This window comes from Euprymna scolopes, chromosome 29 (assembly GCF_053919585.1).
Source record: "Euprymna scolopes isolate OS-2025 chromosome 29, ASM5391958v1, whole genome shotgun sequence".
Taxonomy (NCBI): Eukaryota; Metazoa; Mollusca; class Cephalopoda; order Sepiida; family Sepiolidae; genus Euprymna; species Euprymna scolopes.
Genome location: NC_136510.1, coordinates 1,307,501 through 1,328,438, shown reverse-complemented (window position 1 = coordinate 1,328,438; position 20,938 = coordinate 1,307,501). Strand labels below are relative to the sequence as shown.

Below are 20,938 nucleotides of genomic sequence, written 5' to 3'. Positions count from 1 at the left end.
TTTAACTCATTTTAAAGTGTTTTTTAACATATTTTATTAACTGTTTGCTCATATATGGAAGGTTTAAAAGCCAAAAGCAATGCGGAAAAGACAGGAATCATGAGAGTAAAGAAAAGAAAAACAAACGAACAAATAGATGGGTATGTTTGAGTAGATAAATGTCTGACTGTTTATTCATCTATCATTCCTCACCTCGTTGTATAATTATTTTGCAACCAAGTTGTTGTTATGTCCGGTTTATATAAAGCCCGTTGGTGGTATGGAACTTTGATTAATTTCGGGAGAAAAATACCTCCCCTTTTCAAAAAGAAAACAAAAGTATATTCAAGATGGCGGAGCAGAAAGAACAGATACAGGCCAGGTTCGCAGAAAAGTGTGATTAGTTTAACCGTATGGAGCTGGGGGTAATTTTATTTTATTTATTTTTTTCTTTTGTTATAAACATTGGCTATATATATTTTTTGTATAATATTGTATAATTTATTATTATTATTATTATTATTATTATTATTATTATTATTATTATGCAGCTAAGATTTTCTTTTTCTTTTTAATCATAGTGTCGCAGTAAAAATTCACGTGACCTATTGTGTGAGGGAGATAACTGTGTTAAACCTTATTATTATTATTATTATTATTATTATTATTATTATTATTATTATTATTATTATATTTTTATGCATACTAGTTTGTTAAAATGTATATTTTTTATTTGTTGTTGTATATGTTTTTATTTTTGTGTTCTTTTTCCTTTTTTTATATTTGTATTCGTGTGTAAGGTGGCTAACATCACTTGTTTACATGCATTTTATTTGCGTTATACTTTGTGGCTATAATATTCTTTATTCCCATGTTTTTTCTTCGTATTTGTTACTTGTTAACTTGATCTGGTCTATTAGTATATGTATATATATATTTATTATTTATTTTTTATATAGCGCCCAGTAAACGCCAGGTAAATTATAGAATAAGGGAGATAACTCTGTTTAAATTTATTTCTTCTACCTTTTTTTCCACTTTATAAAGTTTTACTGACTTCTTATAAATATATTTACCTATGTTTTCTCCTGGTTTGTGTTTTTTTTATTTCTATTTTTTTTTTTGTGTACCTGTGTAAGGGGGCTTCCTGGGTTTAAATTTTATGTATTTTTTTTTATATATTTAGTGGTTATAAATATATTTTGACATATATATTTTTCCTGGTTTGTGTTCTTATTTCAATTTTTTTTTTCTATTTGTGTTACAGTGTAAGGGGGCTAACTGGCTTAAAATTTTATGTATTTTTTATTTTATTTTTTTATGTACTTAGTGGTATCATATTACTTCTCTCTTTATGTATGGATATTTACTTTCTTTTCGTGTTTTTTTTTCTTTGTATTTGTTTATTTTTTATTTTAATTTTATTTATTTATTCAATTTTCACCCCAAACAAGGCACAGTGCCACTTTGAAGCAGGAGGCTACTATTAGGGAATTAATTAGCGGGGTCATTATGAAGGGAGAAGAGTAGAAAGATGTTTATTAACATTACACTTGAACTTCTGCATATCATTGCAGTTGGGAAAGCAGAATCCCGGAAGGGAGTTCCAAAGACCCGCAGTTCTGGGGAAGAAACTATTGGAGTAAAAGGCTTTCTTGCATCTAGGGATCTCTACTATAAAGGGATGAGACTTAGTAGCTTGTCGGGTTTGTCGGGGGTAGTTACGTCGGGGAGGTACAAGTGTTTGCAGTTCATTTCATTTGTTACTTGTTAACTTGATCTGATCTATTTCTCCTTCACGTCTACCACAATCAATCTACACTCCTTTACGTTTATGTCCCCATTGCCCTTTTTTCTCTTTATTTTTATTTTTTTATTATATTAAGTTTTATTTATCTATTCTTACTGTTTTTTTATAATATGAGGTGATCTAGAAACTGATCCTTTAATGGGAATGTGTTAGGTGTTATTAATGCATAGATTAATGTATAGATTAATGTATTGTGGTGTCTATATATATTAATGCATAGAGTTATATATTCTGATGTCTACCTATCGATATACAAATTTAAGAATTTTGTGTGTGTGCATATATATATATATATATATATATATATATATATATATATATGCATTTTGCTCATGTGTGTGTATTACTATATGTATATTATTATCTACCTTCTAATTCGTATCGTTTGCTCTTTGGTCTGTATCTATTTATATGTTCGTTACATCATCTCTAAGTTTACGTCATGTATCATGTGAATGTTTTGTTTTCGATATACCTCGTAGTCTATGCGGGAAGAAACTATTAGAGTGGAAAGCTTTCTGGTATTTAGGGACCCTAGCGTTGAAGGGGTGTGATTATGTTGCTAAGCGGGTGTATCGGGGATACATATGTCGATGAGGCACAAGTGCACATTCCATTAAATACTTGTAAAATAGGCACAGAGGTGCAACATTTTGGAAATGGGACAGGGGTTGGAGCCTATTTGACAAAATGGGACCTGTTAGATTAGTACACATTTTCTTGTAGTAATTCTTGCTTTTGAGTGCCTCTAGAATCTTCGTTTTATAGTAATTTTTATTCACGATCATTACAACACTGCCTTTTTCTTTTTTTTTTACACAGTGATCACCACTTATCAAGGCCCGGAAGCCACTCAGGGATAAGGGTTATTGCAAGTACATTACGTTAGTGTGGAGATTTGATGAAGTGTTTACTTAAGGGGGCGGTTCATTAGGAATTTTTTAACGTTGGACTTGAACACATCCAAGTTGTAGTCCGGTGGGAAGCAGGCAGACGGAACAGAGTTCCACAGGCGTGCAGTTCTAAGAAAGAAGCTTTGTTCATGGAATCCGCGTTTTGATTTAGGCACAGATATAGAGTGGGGGAAATTTTTCACAGTGGATTCAGCTAGATGGGTGTTTTTCGTGAAAGATTGGCGAGGGGGGGACCAGAGATTGGAGTTCAGACGAGCACCTGTCATGGAAATAACGATAAAACAAGGATAGGCTCGCAACGTCTCTTCTGTGGGAGAGAGGTTGCAGGGTTTTATTCTTCGTTTATAATTAGGTTGTTATATTTCGGATGATATGTCTTTTCGTTGATTTATTTTTAACTAATGAATCATTTGTTATGTTTTCGTTGTTACTTAATGTTTATATTAGCCTGAAATTACGTTCGAATTCTTGAAGGTTCTTCTCTAGTTCTTTGGGAGTAGGACAGAATCTGAGGCCTAATTTTAGTATTTTGATTTTATCCTTTGTTAATGTGCTTCTGGATTAATTAATCATTTTGAGTTTTAGGTTATCTAATCTTGTATTGTTCCGGAAGGAGTTTTGTTTAAAAATAAAGAAGGTTGTTTGTTTCGATTTTTTTGAGGGGGGGGGGGTTTATTTCTTTCTGTATATTTTTTGTATTCTTAAATACCTTTTCGTTACTAGTGTTATTAGTAGGGCTGTGACAACAGCATATTCTTTTCGTTGTTATTAGTAAGCCGGCGTTTGATAGCAGTAGGAATATGTTTTATGAGTGATGTTTTGCGTAAAAGGAAATGAAATTATATACAACCGACATTATTAGTTCTTACATATGTGATACTAGAGACGCAGACGCCCTTCCCGACCTCCAAGTGCTAGGAAGAAAGAGAGAGAGAAAAAAAAAAAAGACACATAACAAACGAAAAGAAAGTAGAGTATCGGATAAAAAAAGAAGTAGAAAATAAAATTTATGATTAGACAATAGACAGGAATTTGTTTCTTAACAACAGAAACATTAAGCGTATGTTTAAATTAGGGTGTGACGAATGACTTCAATAGAGGGACAGACAATTTTTTTTTTTTACACAGTGATCACCACTTATCAAGGCCCGGAAGCCACTCAGGGATAAGGGTTATTGCAAGTACATTACGTTAGTGTGGAGATTTGATGAAGTGTTTACTTAAGGGGGCGGTTCATTAGAAATTTGTTTACATTGGACTTGAAGACATCCAAGTTGTAGTCCGGTGGGAAGCAGGCAGACGGAACAGAGTTCCACAGGCGTGCAGTTCTAAGAAAGAAGCTTTGTTCATGGAATCCGCGTTTTGATTTAGGCACAGATATAGAGTGGGGGAAATTTTTCACAGTGGATTCAGCTAGACGGGTGTTTTTCGTGAAAGATTAGCGAGGGGGGGGACTAGAGATTGGAGTTCAGACGAGCACCTGCCATGGAAATAACGATAAAACAAGGATAGGCTCGCAACGTGTTAAAATAAGGATTTTTTGTGTGTGCGTGTCTATCACCAGAAAGATCAGCAACAAAATTAAAGAATTGGATAGTTTACAAGTTCTGCCATATCAGCCCTATTTTTTTTTTTTTTTTTTTTTTTACACAGTGATCACCACTTATCAAGGCCCAGAAGCCACTCAGGGATAAGGGTTATTGCAAGTACATTACATTAGTGTGGAGATTTGATGAAGTGTTTACTTAAGGGGGTGGTTCATTAGGAATTTGTTAACATTGGACTTGAAGACATCCAAGTTGTAGTCCGGTGGGAAGCAGGCAGATGGATCTGAGATATATTTAGAATTGGTTTGCGAGTAATTTAGGATTAACAAGTAGTTTTATGACGTTGAAAGGGGGGGGGGGCTGGAGTTTTTACAAGTCGTGAGCCAGACTTAACAATAATAGGAGCGATTTAGAGACGAAAAAAGCCCAGTTTACGACAGTGAAGTTGGTGGTTGAGTTGGACTTGGGGACAGTTGGACTTGTACTCCAAAGAAGACAGATCGTCGTTTCTCCCTCGAGACAGTTGTGAGCTAGACGCAGAAGGAAGCAGACTGTAGATTGTGTCAAGTCGAGAAAAATTTGGAAGATCGAGATGAACTGACGGCAACAGGCGTAGATGTGAACCTTAGCATGTAAAGGGTTGATAATGACACATATCAAAGTCCAACCGATATATATGTAAAGTTTCTGAGTCGTTTTTTTGTTTCTCTTGTTGATTTTATTTTTATACTTTGTTTGTTTTATACTGGGGTTGACCTTTACTCCTGATCTGAAATGGAACACGTACATCAAGTCTGTTGCCAAGGTCGCTGGAAAGATGGTGGAATCCTTCTACCGCTCCAGAAGATATCTCACTACTGATGCAATTCTCTATCTATATAAAAGCTAAGTACGTCCAAAGATGGAATACTGTTGCCATATCTGGGCAGGAGCTGCTAAAAACAGCCTATCCTGCCTTGACAGAGTACAAAATAGACTTCGTGGCTTAGTGGGGGATGCCCTTTTCTCTACCCTGCAACCTCTCTCCCACAGAAGAGACGTTGCGAGCCTGTCCTTGTTTTATCGTTATTTCCATGGCAGATGCTCGTCTGAACTCCAATCTCTGGTCCCCCCTCGCTAATCTTTCACGAAAAACACCCGTCTAGCTGAATCCACTGTGAAAAATTTCCCCCACTCTATATCTGTGCCTAAATCAAAACGCGGATTCCATGAACAAAGCTTCTTTCTTAGAACTGCACGCCTGTGGAACTCTGTTCCGTCTGCCTGCTTCCCTCCGGACTACAACTTGGATGTCTTCAAGTCCAATGTCAACAAATTCCTAATGAACCGCCCCCTTAAGTAAACACTTCAGCAAATCTCCTCACTAACGTAATGTACTTGCAATAACCCTTATCCCTGAGTGGCTTCCGGGCCTTGATAAGTGGTGATCACTGTGTAAAAAAAAAACAAAAAACAAAACTTGTGAACCCTTGCACTGCCTTCGACGGCTGCGAGCATGAGGAACTGACAGTACGGTCATAAGTAGATAAGAAGATGAACGAAGGAAAATCTAAGTCGGCGATCTGTAAGCGAGGGCCACGTGATGCCATAGACATAGTAACTGCATTCCAAAATTCATAATGATCGGTTAATTAGTTTAGGAGAGTATCTGGTAATAGAAATATATGAGCATACATATATGCGAAACTCCATGTGAAACTGTTTTAAATATATGTCGATGTGAAATTTCATATGAAACTGTGAAACTTTTACAAATATATGTCTGTAAAATTATGTAAAACTTAAAAAAAAAAAATTTTTTTTACATAGTAGTCGCCACTTATCAAGGCCCGAAAGACACTCAATGGGATAATATCGTAGTAATCGTCAGCAATGGATATTTGATAAAGTGTCTTACTCAAGGGGGCGGTTTATCAGGAATTTGTTTATGTTGAACTTGAAGACATCCAAGTTGTAATCAGGTGGGAAACAGACAGACGGAACAGAGTTCCACTGGCGTGCAGTTCTAAGAAAGAAGCTTTGTTCATGGAATCTACGTTTCGATTTAGGCACAGATAAAGAGTGGGGAAAATTATTGACAGTGGTTTCGGCTAGACGGGTGTTTTTCGTGAAAGTTTGGCGAGGGGGGACCAGAGATTGGAGCTAAGACGAGCACTTGCCATGAAAATAACGATAAAACAAAAATAGGCTTGCAACGTCTCTTCTGTGGGAGAGAGGTTGCAGGGAAGAGAAAAGGGCATCCCTCACTAAGCCACAAAGTCGATTTTGTACTCTGTCAAGGCAGGATAGGCTGTTTTTAGCAGCTCCTGCTCATATGTGGCAGCAGTACTCCATCCTTGGACATACTGGGCTTTTATATAGATAGAGAATTGCATCAGTAGTGAGATATCTTCTGGAGCGGTAGAAGGATCTCACCATTTTCAGCGACTTTGGCAACAGACTTAATGTACGTGTTCCATTTCAGATCAGGAGTAAAGGTCAATTCCAGAAGCTTGTCAAAACATGGAGCCTCCCCCAAACGAGAGCCATCCATTTCAATTGATGCCAGATGGGGATCAGAGCGTTGATAATGTAAAGATAGAAGCTTGGTTTTGGATGCATTAAAAGTAACCAGCCATCTCTTCCCCCATTGTACCACACGCTCAAGATCAGAGGGGAGAGAATCAGAGAGAGCTTTGTCATTTATGGCCTTTGATGTGTTGCCATAGATGGTCGTGTCATCAGCATAGATGTCAACAAATGATGTAAGTATGTGATTTGGGAAATCATTGATGTAGATCAGGAAGAGAGTTGGGCCCAGGATGGACTCTTCAGGGACTCCAGCATTAATACTCTGGGCCTCTGATTTCTACCCATCAACCACTACTCTTATGAGCCTATCAGAGAAAAACGATTTAATAATTGAGAAAACATTTCCAGTTATACCGTAGCTGGAAATCTTGTGAAGTAGGCCTTTATGCCATACCTTATCGAAGGCCTTTGATATGTCAAGAGCAATTGCCCTAGAAATGAAGCCTTTGTCGAGAGATTCACTAATTCTATTAGATATAACCGTTAGCACATCTGCTGTAGATCTAGCAGAACGGAAACCGTATTGTGTGTCACTAAGAAGGTTATTTCTGCTGAGGTGGTTGACTACTTCTCTAATATGGATTCCAGCAACTTACTCATGACACAAAAGGGACATTGGTCTGTACTGAGAGAGAGTGAGAGAGAGAGAGAGAGAGAGAGAGAGAGAGAGATGACTTATCACCTGAATTCTTAAATACAGGGCATACTGATGACGTTTTCCAGGGTAATGGGAAGCACTTCTTAAGGCAACGCTTAAACAGTTTTGTAAGTATGGGGGGGGGGGGCAAGTTGGGATGCCATCAGGGCCAGTTGCTTTACTGGAATCAATGTTTTTGATTAGCTTGGCGATCTCACGCACAGATATTTGTATGTTGCATAGCGTGTTGTCTGTTATAGGAGGAAATGTGAAATTTGATATGAAACTCTTTTCAAGATATGACTAACTATGTATGTCCATGTGATATCCTTTTAACTATATGTTTATGTGAAAGTCTATATGAAATTCTTAAAAAAATATATGTCGATATGTGAAATTCCATGTGATTTTTGTTCGAACATGTTTTTCCTCACATACACACACCCACATGTACGCACGCACATACGCACACACCCGCACACATATACACATCCTCATGCACACACCCACATGTACGCACGCACATACGCACAGACACGTACATATATTCACGTTCACGTATATACACTCACATTCATGTGCATACACACACACGCTAACGTACACACATGTACGCACGCACATACGCACAGACACGTACATATATTCACGTTCACGTATATACACTCACATTCATGTGCATATACACACACGCTAACGTACACAAATATACGCACACATGTACGCACACATGGGAAACGTCACTTCCCCTGAAAGGAATTCTAGACATGCGCAGTCAGAACACTCACACCGATATAAAAGTCAACAACAACCATTCAACTTCCTTTTTCTTCCCCTTTTGCCTGGGTTCATCAACCAGGCAAGTTCGCGCCCACAGCTCTTGGCCTGAAGTCTTTTCCACGTGGACGACTGCTATCATGAACGCACGGTTTTGCTGAGGCCAACACTCTCTCTCTCTCTCTCTCTCTCTCTCTCTCTCTCTTTCCCTTTCTACATGCGGGACTGCCATCTCTCGTCCTCTACTTAATTCCTTTCTTTTCCACACGTGTCAACGACTGAATGAACACTTGTTCCACCTAAACCTTTTATTTTCGACAGAAAATAAACGACATGTTTATTTTATCCAGCAATTGAGTTTTGTTTCCTTCTTTCCATTCGTTTCATTATTTTCTTTTGTAGCGAGTTAGGGTATTTATATCCTGGCCCGCAACATACTCTTTTAAATATACGTATGTTCGTGTGAAACTCTATGTAAATCGCTTTTAGACTCCTTTAAATATATGTCGATGTGAAACTCCATGTAAAATTCCTCTAAATATATGTTCATGGAAACTCTATGTGAACCGCTTTTATATGTCGATGTGAAAGTCTATTGTAGATTCTTGTAAATAAATGTCGATATGAAACTTCTCACGTGAAACTCTTTTAAATGTGCGTTTATGTGAAACGTTATATGAAAATGACGAAATTTTGGGTGCGTCACCAAAATCCGCTTTTCATGGTAACAAAAAGGAAAGAAAAAAAAGGGGAAAAAAAGCATTTATGGCAAATTTCTCGGAAAGAGTAACTAGCGGAAATGAACAAAAAAAAAAAAAAAAAAAAAAAAAATACAGACCCGAATAAATTTAAAATGATCCAGGTTTATCAAAACAAAAGGTTATCAATTGCCTTTATTTCCCAAGGCTGGGGTTAAAAAAGCCCTTAAGAAACATTTAAAAATACATTAAAAAATACAAAAAAGACGTCAATCCTTACTTGCAAGAAAGGCTGAAAGAAAGAACATATAAAGAACATATAAAAAACGGAAAACAGTCCTTGTTTTGAATTCAGTCCTTTTAACAAAATGTTCAGTCTTTCTTTGACAAAATGTTCTTTTTTTTTTCTTTTCCGAAAGGACAAACAAAAAGGTTTCTTTGACCTAAAATGGGAGAAAGAAGTAATTTCCTTTATGAAGGCTCATATGCCTTTTAATTCAAAGGGGAGAGAAGACCATAAAACCGCTTTGGTAGGCTTTATGTGTACAAATACGGGGTAAATTCTTGAATTATGGAAGATTTCCTTTCTGAAGGAAACTTTGGTTGAAAAATCTTTCAAAAAGAGGATTTCCTTTCTAGGGGCGATATTCTGCTCGTCTCGTCGGCGAAATTAAATTTTGTTCTTCTTAGAAAAGAACTCCTCAACACACGGTAGTTTCCTTCCTTAGTCCTTTGAGAATAATAATTTACCAGTTGTAAGACTCGATTGTCTTTTAATAACCGGTATTAATCTTCCCGTCGTAAGACCTTGTTGTCTTATAATGACTGAGAATAAAATAACGTTAATAGTTTAGTTCTAAACAAACGTCTTTCTCCAAAGGAGGAGAGAAAAAAAACCGTGGAATTTAACTTTAAGAATCCTTTCTGATCTGACGGAGCCGAATAGCGTCCTTCTTCTTGGCCGGCTAGATTCGAACTGACGAAAACGGGCGAACTATACTTAACCTGCTGCTGATGATAATAGAAGTGACCTGCCGGTCAAGGAATGCGTTCCTTGACCTAAATGCGGAAATGTTGAATGGGTATAAATAAATAAATAAATAAAAATTATTTCTCTATTAAAAATTTCCACAAAACTCTTTTAAATATAAGTCAATGAAGCGTGAATTCTTATACATTTTTTAACCCAGTAAACTGTATTAAATCGTCCCTACATAAGTTATGTTAACGTAAACGCGCTGAAAAGGGCGAATGTTACCGGTCTAATAACTAGTAGCTCATTCACTGTTTTGTTATCAACTTAGTCGAGCGCCGCCTCTTATTACATAATGCATCTCATCAACTTGTTATGTTGATGGGATCGGCACTTTAATAGAACTTGTTCTCAAGCCATTGTATATTGTGAAACAGTACATCCTATTAATACACAGAAACGCTTCCAGTGACTGTAACCTCCTACTACTATTGACAGTAGCCTCCCCCTCCTTCTCCCCCTCCTACTACTACTACTCGCTTCTTCCTTGATCTGGAACCGCACTTAAATGTCTTCACATGTTCATAGATATGTATTCGGATTATTTGGATTACTTTTCTCAGTTTGGATGATATTATCACAATGTTTCGGTCGATGCTACCTTCGATCTTCTTCAGGTATATCTCTTACGTAGCGGGGTGTCTGTATACGAGGGGAGGGTTCTGTATGGCATGGAGGGGTGTATAGCCCAAATGTGACAATAATGGTGGCCTTGTAGAGTAATATTGCCGGTGCTCTGTATGACATAGGTGTGTATAGCGAGTGTATATAAAACAGGTATGTATAAACGAGGGAACCAAACCGTGTAATGTTATATAGTTGTCTATGTAATGCTTGTTGTGTGTGTGTGTGTGTGTATACATTTTTAACACATAATAAACAGATATAGATACCTTCAACAACAGTTAAACAAACGGGACAAATAGCACCATTATCTGTTTGCCCAAACAAGGGAAGAACATACCTTTTAGGTCGGAACCATCGTTGTATTGTTCCAGACGTGTTTCTGAAAATGTAAGTCATTTTCTACTCTGACAACTCAGACGACTAGATTGTTTTTCCACATGTACATTTATTCTTGTTGCGACTTTTTTTTTTACAGATTACACATTACTGCCTTTTCTGCTGAATACTTCCATATACACAAGATTCCTCCACTAACCCCTAACTCGCCTGTATATATTTAAACTAATCCTTTGCACTAATGTCATTCGATTACACACAGACATAATAGGTGACTTATCAGTCACGTTTTCTCTGGCCCAATTTTATTGTTTTTATATCTAGGTTTGAAAGCCTAATTTGTTTATGTCCACCACATTCTTTTCTATTAAAACATATTTGTTTTTATTTATATAAGATTCCTTGTTATTGTTTATAGAATCTAGTCAAGTTAAATTCCTAAAACATCATATTTGTCCGTTAATTGAATTTTTCTCTTTAAAATAAATTTAATTCAATCTACATAATAATAATAATCTTCTGGCATAGATAATTCGGCAATATCCCGAGTGTGCTAATCTGCAACATCTTGCCAAACTGGAGAATCTGTATGGATTCCGAAGTAATCTTTTATTTAATCCATGGAGGTAACTTTCGCTAATTCTGACAGTAAAGTCCCGAAACAATTCTTAAATCTGACGAAAATAACATTCAAGATGAGAACAGTAGTTCGAATGAACCAAATAATCCAAATTATTTATCCTCATCCAAAAAATTCTGAAACGTTCAAAATATCTTTACAAGTTGTACACTTCTCTTATGCGTTATTCTTCACGTATCATGTCCTTCTTATTATTCATGTCGGACAACTGTAATGAAGTCGTGCGCTCTTATGGTAACATAGCGCGTATGAGTGCGTGTGAGAAAATCAGCAGCAGCCTACGATAGTTGATTAGTGAAAATATTAGCAGCACCAACCGTCTTAGCACATATGCAAAGTAAGCAAGTGTGCACGCATTGGCGACACAAAAAGAAGGAGAGCAAAAGGAAAATAAAAAAGGACAGCATGTGGTCAAGCAAAGGAAGCGATCAGACGTGTTTTGACTCTTGTGTGACGAGAGAAAGAATGCACTGCGTGGTTAAAAAAAAGCGGAAAGGCAAGCGACGACAAAGACAAGTGCGTGAAAGAGTGTTTTGACAGACATGTTTGATGCGTGAGTGATATTTTGAAACACAGTGAAGTGCTAGCACTGTCAGAAGCCGCCATTACAAACTAGTGAATAAACATTTGATTATATAGACTCTCTGTTTCGAAGCTTATAATTAATATGAAAATGTAATTTATTACCCTAATTTTTTTTCAATAAAATGAGCAAAGACCAAATTTTAAAATAACGAACGGTTTAATCGAAAAAAAAATACAATATTTTTTTTTGCTTGGTTTTCTTTAAAAAAGATTTTACGAAATTCAACGAATTTTAACTTAATCCAAATCTAATAAATATATATAAATGTCAAAAAAATCACTTACCTATAAAAAAAACTAAGCAATGGGTGCTTCCATTCTTCATTTATAAGAATTGTCCATATTTATATTTTATATTCTATTTATTTTTTAAATAAAAGGATTTTTTAAAGCAAAGGTCCCAGAAAATTGTATTTTCGCAACTCATTATCCGCCATTAGCCAAAGCGGTGTTGCTTCGACTTTTCAAGTTCTCAAATATGGAGGCCTCAAAGGGACATAAATAATTATTTCCAAAACGTAAAAACAACACATTAAGCCAAATACATTTCAAAAGTAATCTCAATAGTAATTATATGAAGAAACAAACATTTAAGTTATCTCCCCTTTATAATTACTTAGATATTTTAAGCCAATAAAGTTGGTCAATATGAGTTACCGTACGTAAAAAATGATCACATTTCACTCATCAGACGATTAAACGCAAATCACTCGCCGAATTTTCGATTTTTTTCTTCTACCAAAGAAATACATGAGTTTTTGATTCAATATATTTTATTTCTTCTTTATGGAGTGAACTTTTTTTTTTTAAATATCTAAATAAAAATCGAATGAAATAGAAAAAAAATTGTCGTAATTGTACGAAATTTTCTGGACAATATAACAAGATTATAAGGTTTCACTAAAAAAAAAAAAAACGAAAAATTCAACGAGGTTTTTAAAAAAAAAGGTTTTAAACTTTGGACTTTACAGGTAAATATGTAGATAATTATTCCTTTTTTTTTAAATTGGGTTATTTTATTTATTGACCTTTTATCTTCAATTTGTGATATATAAATTTTAGGTGAGAAAATTAATTATTTTCATTTTAATAGATATTTCAAAATGGGGGGGGGGTTGATTAAAAAAAAAAAAACGCTTGTCTAGAATATTATATTCGGTTTATTGGAAAGAGCATAAAATTTCATATTGAACCTGAAAATATCGTAAAAATTGAACCATTAGAAAAATTTTGATAGATTTCTACAGTGAAAAAATTGAAAAAAAAATTTAACTCTTAAAATTCAATTGATTTCATTACATAGAAAAAAATGGCTGCATGAACGCGCATATATGTACACGACCAGGAAATGCCGGACACCCTGCTAGTTTGTGTGTATATATATATATATATATATATATATATATATATATATATATATATATATATATATATATACTAGCAGGGCCTCCGGCATTGCCCAGTCGTAAAATATGCTTAAATATATTTTGAATTATGCAGATTTCGTATTTATTATTATACTAGCCTTGGTGCCCAATATTGTCCGGGTGTTTGGAGGTGTGTGTTGAGAGAGAAAAAAGAAGTGGTAGTAGGCAGGTAGGCAGACTCAAATTCCTACCGCGAAAGATGAAAAGAACGTGAAAAAAAAACAAAAAAAAAACGTGACGTTTTTGCTGTTGCGTCCATCACCAAACCAGAAGTGGCGAAGGTTTAAATTAAGGGTAGTCAATCGAAAAGAGATGACTTTCGAAAATATCCACGAAAAAAGCCACCCCTCCTTGTAGAAAAGTATCCAGTTGAGGGTGAAGGAATTAATGTTTTTAGCCAATTTTTCCATATTTGTGGTCCACAGGGTTGAGCTTCAAAACGATACCGATCTCTTGAAAATCCGTTGTATGTCTGCCTAAGACGTTCGACAGAGTCAAACGTCTTAGGCAGACATACAAACATTTAAACAGATAGGTGAGATTTGTATTCTAGATTATATTGAACCCAATATGTAGTAATAATTTAAAAAGTTTAAAAAATATGACTCGTGCATCACCACCGAGAATCAAAACCAAATCGTTTACTTCACGATTTATTTTTGCCTGTACCGTTAATGATTGGGCTATGAAGACATGTTTGCTGCAAGGCTAAAAATTAAAACATGAACGAATAGCTACTACGTAATGCATGCATATTCATAATACCGCCGTTTGGCTTCCCCCTGGCAATTTTTTTTTTTTTTAAATTTTCACACTTTTGTGCCTATTTTCCCCGGTTAAAACACAAATATAAAGTTTCGCATGGGTTCAAATACCTTATATATGAAGTTTCATGTCAGAAACTTTGGCAGGAGTTTGGTAGGCAAAATTTTTTAAACAAAAATATATATGTATTCATAAACTTTTTACGCAAATATTACTCAAGTATAAATCATGTAGAATATTTGCACGGAAACCCTATATACTGAGACAATTATTATTTTTAGTCTCTACCAGAGTGTCCCTTTTGCCCTCCTTTTGGGGAGCTGGTTTTCCCCCACATTAAAAACGACCTTGTGTCACATTTTGCTTTTGTGGGGAAGCAAATAAATACCAATAAATATGAAAAAGGCTTGCCATTTTCTTTCTTGGCCTTCGGGTCAGGATCAAAGTGTAGTATAAATGCCAGTAGAAAAATGGGTACTTTGTCCGGGTCAGGATCGAGGTGTAGTATCTGTTCGGATGCTGCATTTCACTTTTTTCACTTCACTTTTTTGGTCTCGGTTGGTGGAGGAGAAATCCTTCATGACTGACACATTTTTTTTTGTTACTGACCAGAGTGCTCCTTTTTAGGGAGCTGGTGCTGGTTTCCTCCTACATTAAAAACCGAACTTGTGTCTAACTCTGCCCACGTGGGGAGGCAAGTAAACAAAAGAAAAAAAGAAAGGGTTTTTAATATAAATATTAATACACACAAAAAAAAAAAATTACTGGAGAATATATGTATATATATATATATATATATATATATATATATATATATATATATATATATATATACTAGCAAAAGTACCCGTCGTTGACTGGGTTCAAAAACAGCCTACAGAAAATGCACTCTGATTTATGAAAGTATGATAAGTTATGAAAAGGAAGGGTTGTAAAGAGATAGCTTCGAATTTGGGGGTATCAAAACCAAAGCAAAATATGATGAAAGTAAGAATAAAATAGATGAACCCCATAATTTATTATACCATACCTGTTCACACTGAAACACTTATCACAATATTCTGTGGATCTATATTACAAAGTCTTGTTAAACTTTGTGACATATTTCCATTCTATGGAGATCAGGCGCGAACGAACACCCCATAATTTTATTATACCATATTTCTTCAAACTGAAACATAATTATCAAAATATACTTACGCAGATAGATATGAAAAGTCTTTATTAAAGTTTGTGCCTATTTCCATTCTATGGATGCCAGGCGCGAACGCAAACCCCACAATTTTATTATACCATCCCTATTTAAGTTAAAACATACTTATCAAAGTATTCTTATGTACATCTATATCAAAAACACTTGTAAACGTTTTTCGTAATTTTAAAATTTTTTATTTCCATACTTTGTGGACCAGGCGCGTGTGCAGACCCCACAATTTTAATGAATCATCATTATGCCAGATCAAACATACCCATTCCTGTGTCTCGATACATCTTCTATCATTATATGTGATCAGTTTTCTATAATAGTCAACCATATATGAGCCTATTCGTGACCAGACACACACACACACACACACACACACACACACACACACACACACACACACACACACACACACACACACACACACACGTCCAGCTTTATATATATATCATTCAACCACGGTAGTGGTTGAATATATGCTTAAGTCCGAAATTGAATAAATCGAGACACATTCAAACCCCCACCACTAATTCCGTTCGCAACCAAATTTCAAACAGGTTATATAGTTGGATAGAACACCTCATTAGCTACATTTTGAAAAAAAAATTTCGAAAATTGGTTCAGTAGAAAAAAGTTACAACAAAATATGTGGGTTCACAAACAGGAGAGTAAGTACATAAGTGACTAACGCTTTTTTTTTATTTTGCATAACTTTTTTTTTGTATATAAATATTTTTTACTGCGATTTTGACAATATGACATGTTAGCGTAACGGTTAGAGTACCGGGGGTTGGTGGAAAGATTTTAGGTTCAATCCCGTGTATCGTTTTTTTTTTATAATTAAAAAACCGAACTTTAAAAGAGGATTCAGCATACAGTTCCATAGTAAAGGTGATAAAATCCTACTTTGGGGGTTCATTTAACTACTTCCCTTTTAACAGTTGCCCTCAGTAGTTCTACTTGAACTGTTCTGTGCCTCACCATATACTCAATCCATCGGATGAGTACTGGTGGCACATTGAGTTCTCGTAGCAACTTGAACATACTACTGAAGGGTATGTTGTCAAAAGCTCCAACAATATCTAAAAAGACACCGAGTGCCATCTTCTTTTTTGTTAGTTTACACTCTATACAGATCACAAATTCATGAACCGCAGTCTCGGTAGAGACCCTGGCTCGGAAATACTGTGATTGAATGATAAATATTGCATAAATGTGTGTTTGAGAGCTAATTTTTTTTGACAATCATTAATAAATATTATAAATTTATATATTAATACAATAGCAATGCCTGGAAAAATCATGGATTATATGGAAAAATGCGCGCATGAAAAGTAATATTCTTAAGATTTTATTAAACCTGGAAAAGTAAAGGACAAGAAATTCAACCTGGAAAAGTAAAGAACAAGATATTCTAGTAAAGTAAAAAATAAGAATTTTTTAGACTTAAAATATTGCAGCTAAAAAATGAATTAAATGATCCTAATTATGATATAATAAAATTATTAATTTTTATGTAAATTATAAAATTATTAATTCCATCTATTAACTAACTAACTAATGAATTAATTTTATTCAAACAATTTTCACTACATAAATATATGCAAATAATAGGGGGGAAATAAGTTCAATCCAGCGACTGACACCCTTTCTAACTCAACAATAAACAACAACATATGCAAATAATAAATAAAATATTTATCAATATTCAAATTTTATTTTTTAGCTGAAATATTTTAAGTCTAAAAAATTCTTATTTTTTACTTTACTAGAATATCTTGTTCTTTACTTTTCCAGGTTGAATTTCTTGTCCTTTACTTTTCCAGGTTTAATAAAATCTTAAGAATATTACTTTTCATGCGCGCATTTTTCCATATAATATTGCATGTCTATACTACTGTGTATTATTGTGTCTCTATTTAATTGGTTCTCCACATGGGCAGGTTATATAAAAGTCGATTTTTAATATGCCAAAAATGAATGAGAACAAATATTGGTGGTAATCATATAATGTAATCATATAATAATCACATAATGTAATCATATAATAATCACATAATGTAATCATATAATAATCACATAATGTAATCATATAATAATCATATAATGTAATCATATAATAATCACATAATGTAATCATATAATAATCATATAATGTAATCATATAATGTAATCATATAATAATCATATAATGTAATCATATAATAATCACATAATGTAATCATATAATGTAATCACATAATGTAATCATATAATAATCATATAATGTAATCATATAATGTAATCATATAATAATCATATAATGTAATCATATAATGTAATCATATAATAATCACATAATGTAATCATATAATAATCATATAATGTAATCATATAATGTAATCATATAATAATCATAATGTAATCATATAATAATCATAATGTAATCATATAATAATCATAATGTAATCATATAATAATCATAATATAATCATATAATAATCATAATATAATCATATAATAATCATATAATAATCATATAATGTAATCATATAATGTAATCATATAATAATCATATAATGTAATCATATAATAATCATATAATGTAATCATATAATAATCATATAATGTAATCATATAATAATCATATAATGTAATCATATAATAATCATAATGTAATCATATAATAATCATATAATGTAATCATATAATAATCATATAATGTAATCATATAATAATCATATAATGTAATCATATAATAATCATAATGTAATCATATAATAATCATATAATGTAATCATATAATAATCATATAATGTAATCATATAATAATCATATAATGTAATCATATAATGTAATCATATAATAATCACATAATGTAATCATATAATAATCATATAATGTAATCATATAATGTAATCATATAATAATCATAATGTAATCATATAATAATCATAATGTAATCATATAATAATCATATAATAATCATATAATGTAATCATATAATGTAATCATATAATAATCATATAATGTAATCATATAATAATCATATAATGTAATCATATAATAATCATATAATAAAAATCAACAAATTGGCATGTGTTCGAAACCAATAATTTTTGTTTAATTGTTTTTTTTTATTCAATTTTCACCCCAAACAAGGCAAGTGCCACTTTGAAGCAGGGGGGCTACTATCAGGGACATAATTTTAGGGAGCGTTATGAAGGGAGATGAGTAGAAAGATGTTTGTTCACATTACACTTGAACTTCTGCGTATCAGTACAGTTGGAAAACAGTATTCCGGAAAGGAGTTCCAAAGACTTGCAGTTCTGGGGAAGAAACTATTGGAGTAAAAGGTTTTCTTACACCTAGGGATCTCTACTGTAAAGGGGTAGGATTTAGTTGCTTGTCAGGTTTGTCGGGAGTAGTCACGTCGAAGAGATTTGTGCTTGCAGTTCGTCAGAGCAGTCACCATTAAAGTATTTGTAGAACAGGGAGAGGGATGCAACATTTCGTCGATGGGACAGAGGCTGAAGTCTAGATGACAGTTCCGGTGGGCGACTCTCTTTTAAACCCTGTCCAGGAGTGAGAGACAAGCAGCAGATGCACTAGCCCAAATATGACAACAATACTCCATACATGGGCGAATGGTGGCTTTATAGAGTTACAGGATATTTTCAGGCATAAGTAATTTTCTGGCACGGTAGAGAGAGCCCACTTTCTTTGCGGCAGCCTTGGCAATGCTCTCAATGTATATATTCCAGTTCATATTCCCTGTAAACGTTAGGCCGAGGAGTTTAAAGGAAGTACTTTTAGGCAGTGTGTTCTTGGCCATTGCTAGTGGTGGTAGAAAAGGTTTCTTGTAGTTATTGAAGGAAACAAACTTAGTCTTAGCAGCATTGAATGTGACCATCCATTTTTGTCCCCATTCCACTACAGATCGGAGGTCATCCTCTACTGTTTCTGCCATTTCTTTAGATATGTGTTCATCTGTTTTCCCTTCATGCCTGTTATAGAGGGCGGTGTCATCGGCAAATATACCCATCTCAGAAACAATTTTATCAGGGAGGTCATTTATGATTATCAGGAATAATAAAGGTCCAAGGATAGACCCCTGGGGTGCTCCCGCATTTATATCATATTGTTTGGATGTATGACCGTCGAGGACAACTTGGATTTTTCTCTTACTTAAGAAGGATTTAATTACATTATGTATTCTTCCAGTGATACTATATGATCTAATTTTCCTTAGAAGACCATCGTGGCATACCCTGTCAAAAGCCTTAGATATATCAAGGGCCACCGCTCTACCCTCCCCTGTTTTATCCAATGAACGGTATATACGTTCAGAAACTACAGTTAAGATATCTGCTGTTGAACGGGCTTGCCTGAATCCATATTGTTTGTCAGTCAGGAGTTTAGCAGCTGTTAGGTGTTGGACTAGGGCTTGATTAACTAAGGACATATATTTTGGCAAAAAGTGGGAGGAGGCTAATGGGACGATAATTTAGTGGGTCAGTTCTTCCACCAGAATTCTTGAAGACTGGTACCACAGAAGCGGTTTTCCAGCAGTCGCAAAAGCAAGATTCGTTAAGGCATTTATTGTAAAGTTTGGAGAGAACTGGAGCAACCTCAGCGCAGCATTTTTTTATTAGCACAGCCGGGATGATATCTGGTCCACATGCTTTTGAGGTGTCTTAGGGTTTATGATACCATGCACCTAAGAAGGGGTGATTTTCAAATCGTCTAGTGTGGCGTCTGTCCGCAAACGAAAGTCAGGAAGGGAGTGATGTGCCGGGTTCAGTGTGGAGTTTGAGGCAAACCGACTGGCAAGCAGATTAGCCTTGTCGGTTGCCGTGCAAGCAACCTCATGATTGTTTGATAGTGGGGGAATCGTTGACTGCCCATTATTTACTACACTGTTGTAGATTTTCCAAAAATCCCGGGTTCCTAATTTCTGTGCTTCGATGCGTTTCCTGGTGGTTTCAGTGTAATCTGTCTTAGCTGTCGCTATTACTCTCTTACAATTATTTCTGGCTTCTATATACTTCTGTCTTTTTGAATTGGACATGTTGGTTGAATCTGCGGAACGCATGCTGCCTTTGAGCAATGGCAGCTGTGGATTGGCATGTTTATCCTGTTATAGCGAACGTAAGTAAAAGTGAAGACACCCAAAGGAAGGCTCACAGTTCGTGAAGTGATAAAACCCATACCAGAAAGTTTCTCAGTGGCTTGAAACGATCCATGGCAGCAAATCCATCATAGTCAATGGCTCAACTGGCGAAAAGGCCGGATGTGACCAAAATGGTTTTTTTCTAATGCAGAACAGAAAGATCTTGGGATGAAGTCATATTGCGTGGTAACATTCCTACAGCGAAATCTAAGACCCTTCGTAAAGAGAAAGCTCCT

The 20,938-nt window shown here is 34.7% G+C and overlaps 1 protein-coding gene across 1 annotated transcript in view; it reads left to right on the top strand.

The window, feature by feature from the left end:
- LOC145252376 (uncharacterized) overlaps positions 1-20,938 on the top strand; it is a 453,386-nt gene that overhangs the window by 213,980 nt on the left and 218,468 nt on the right. The gene's annotated exons all lie outside the window — the stretch shown is intronic.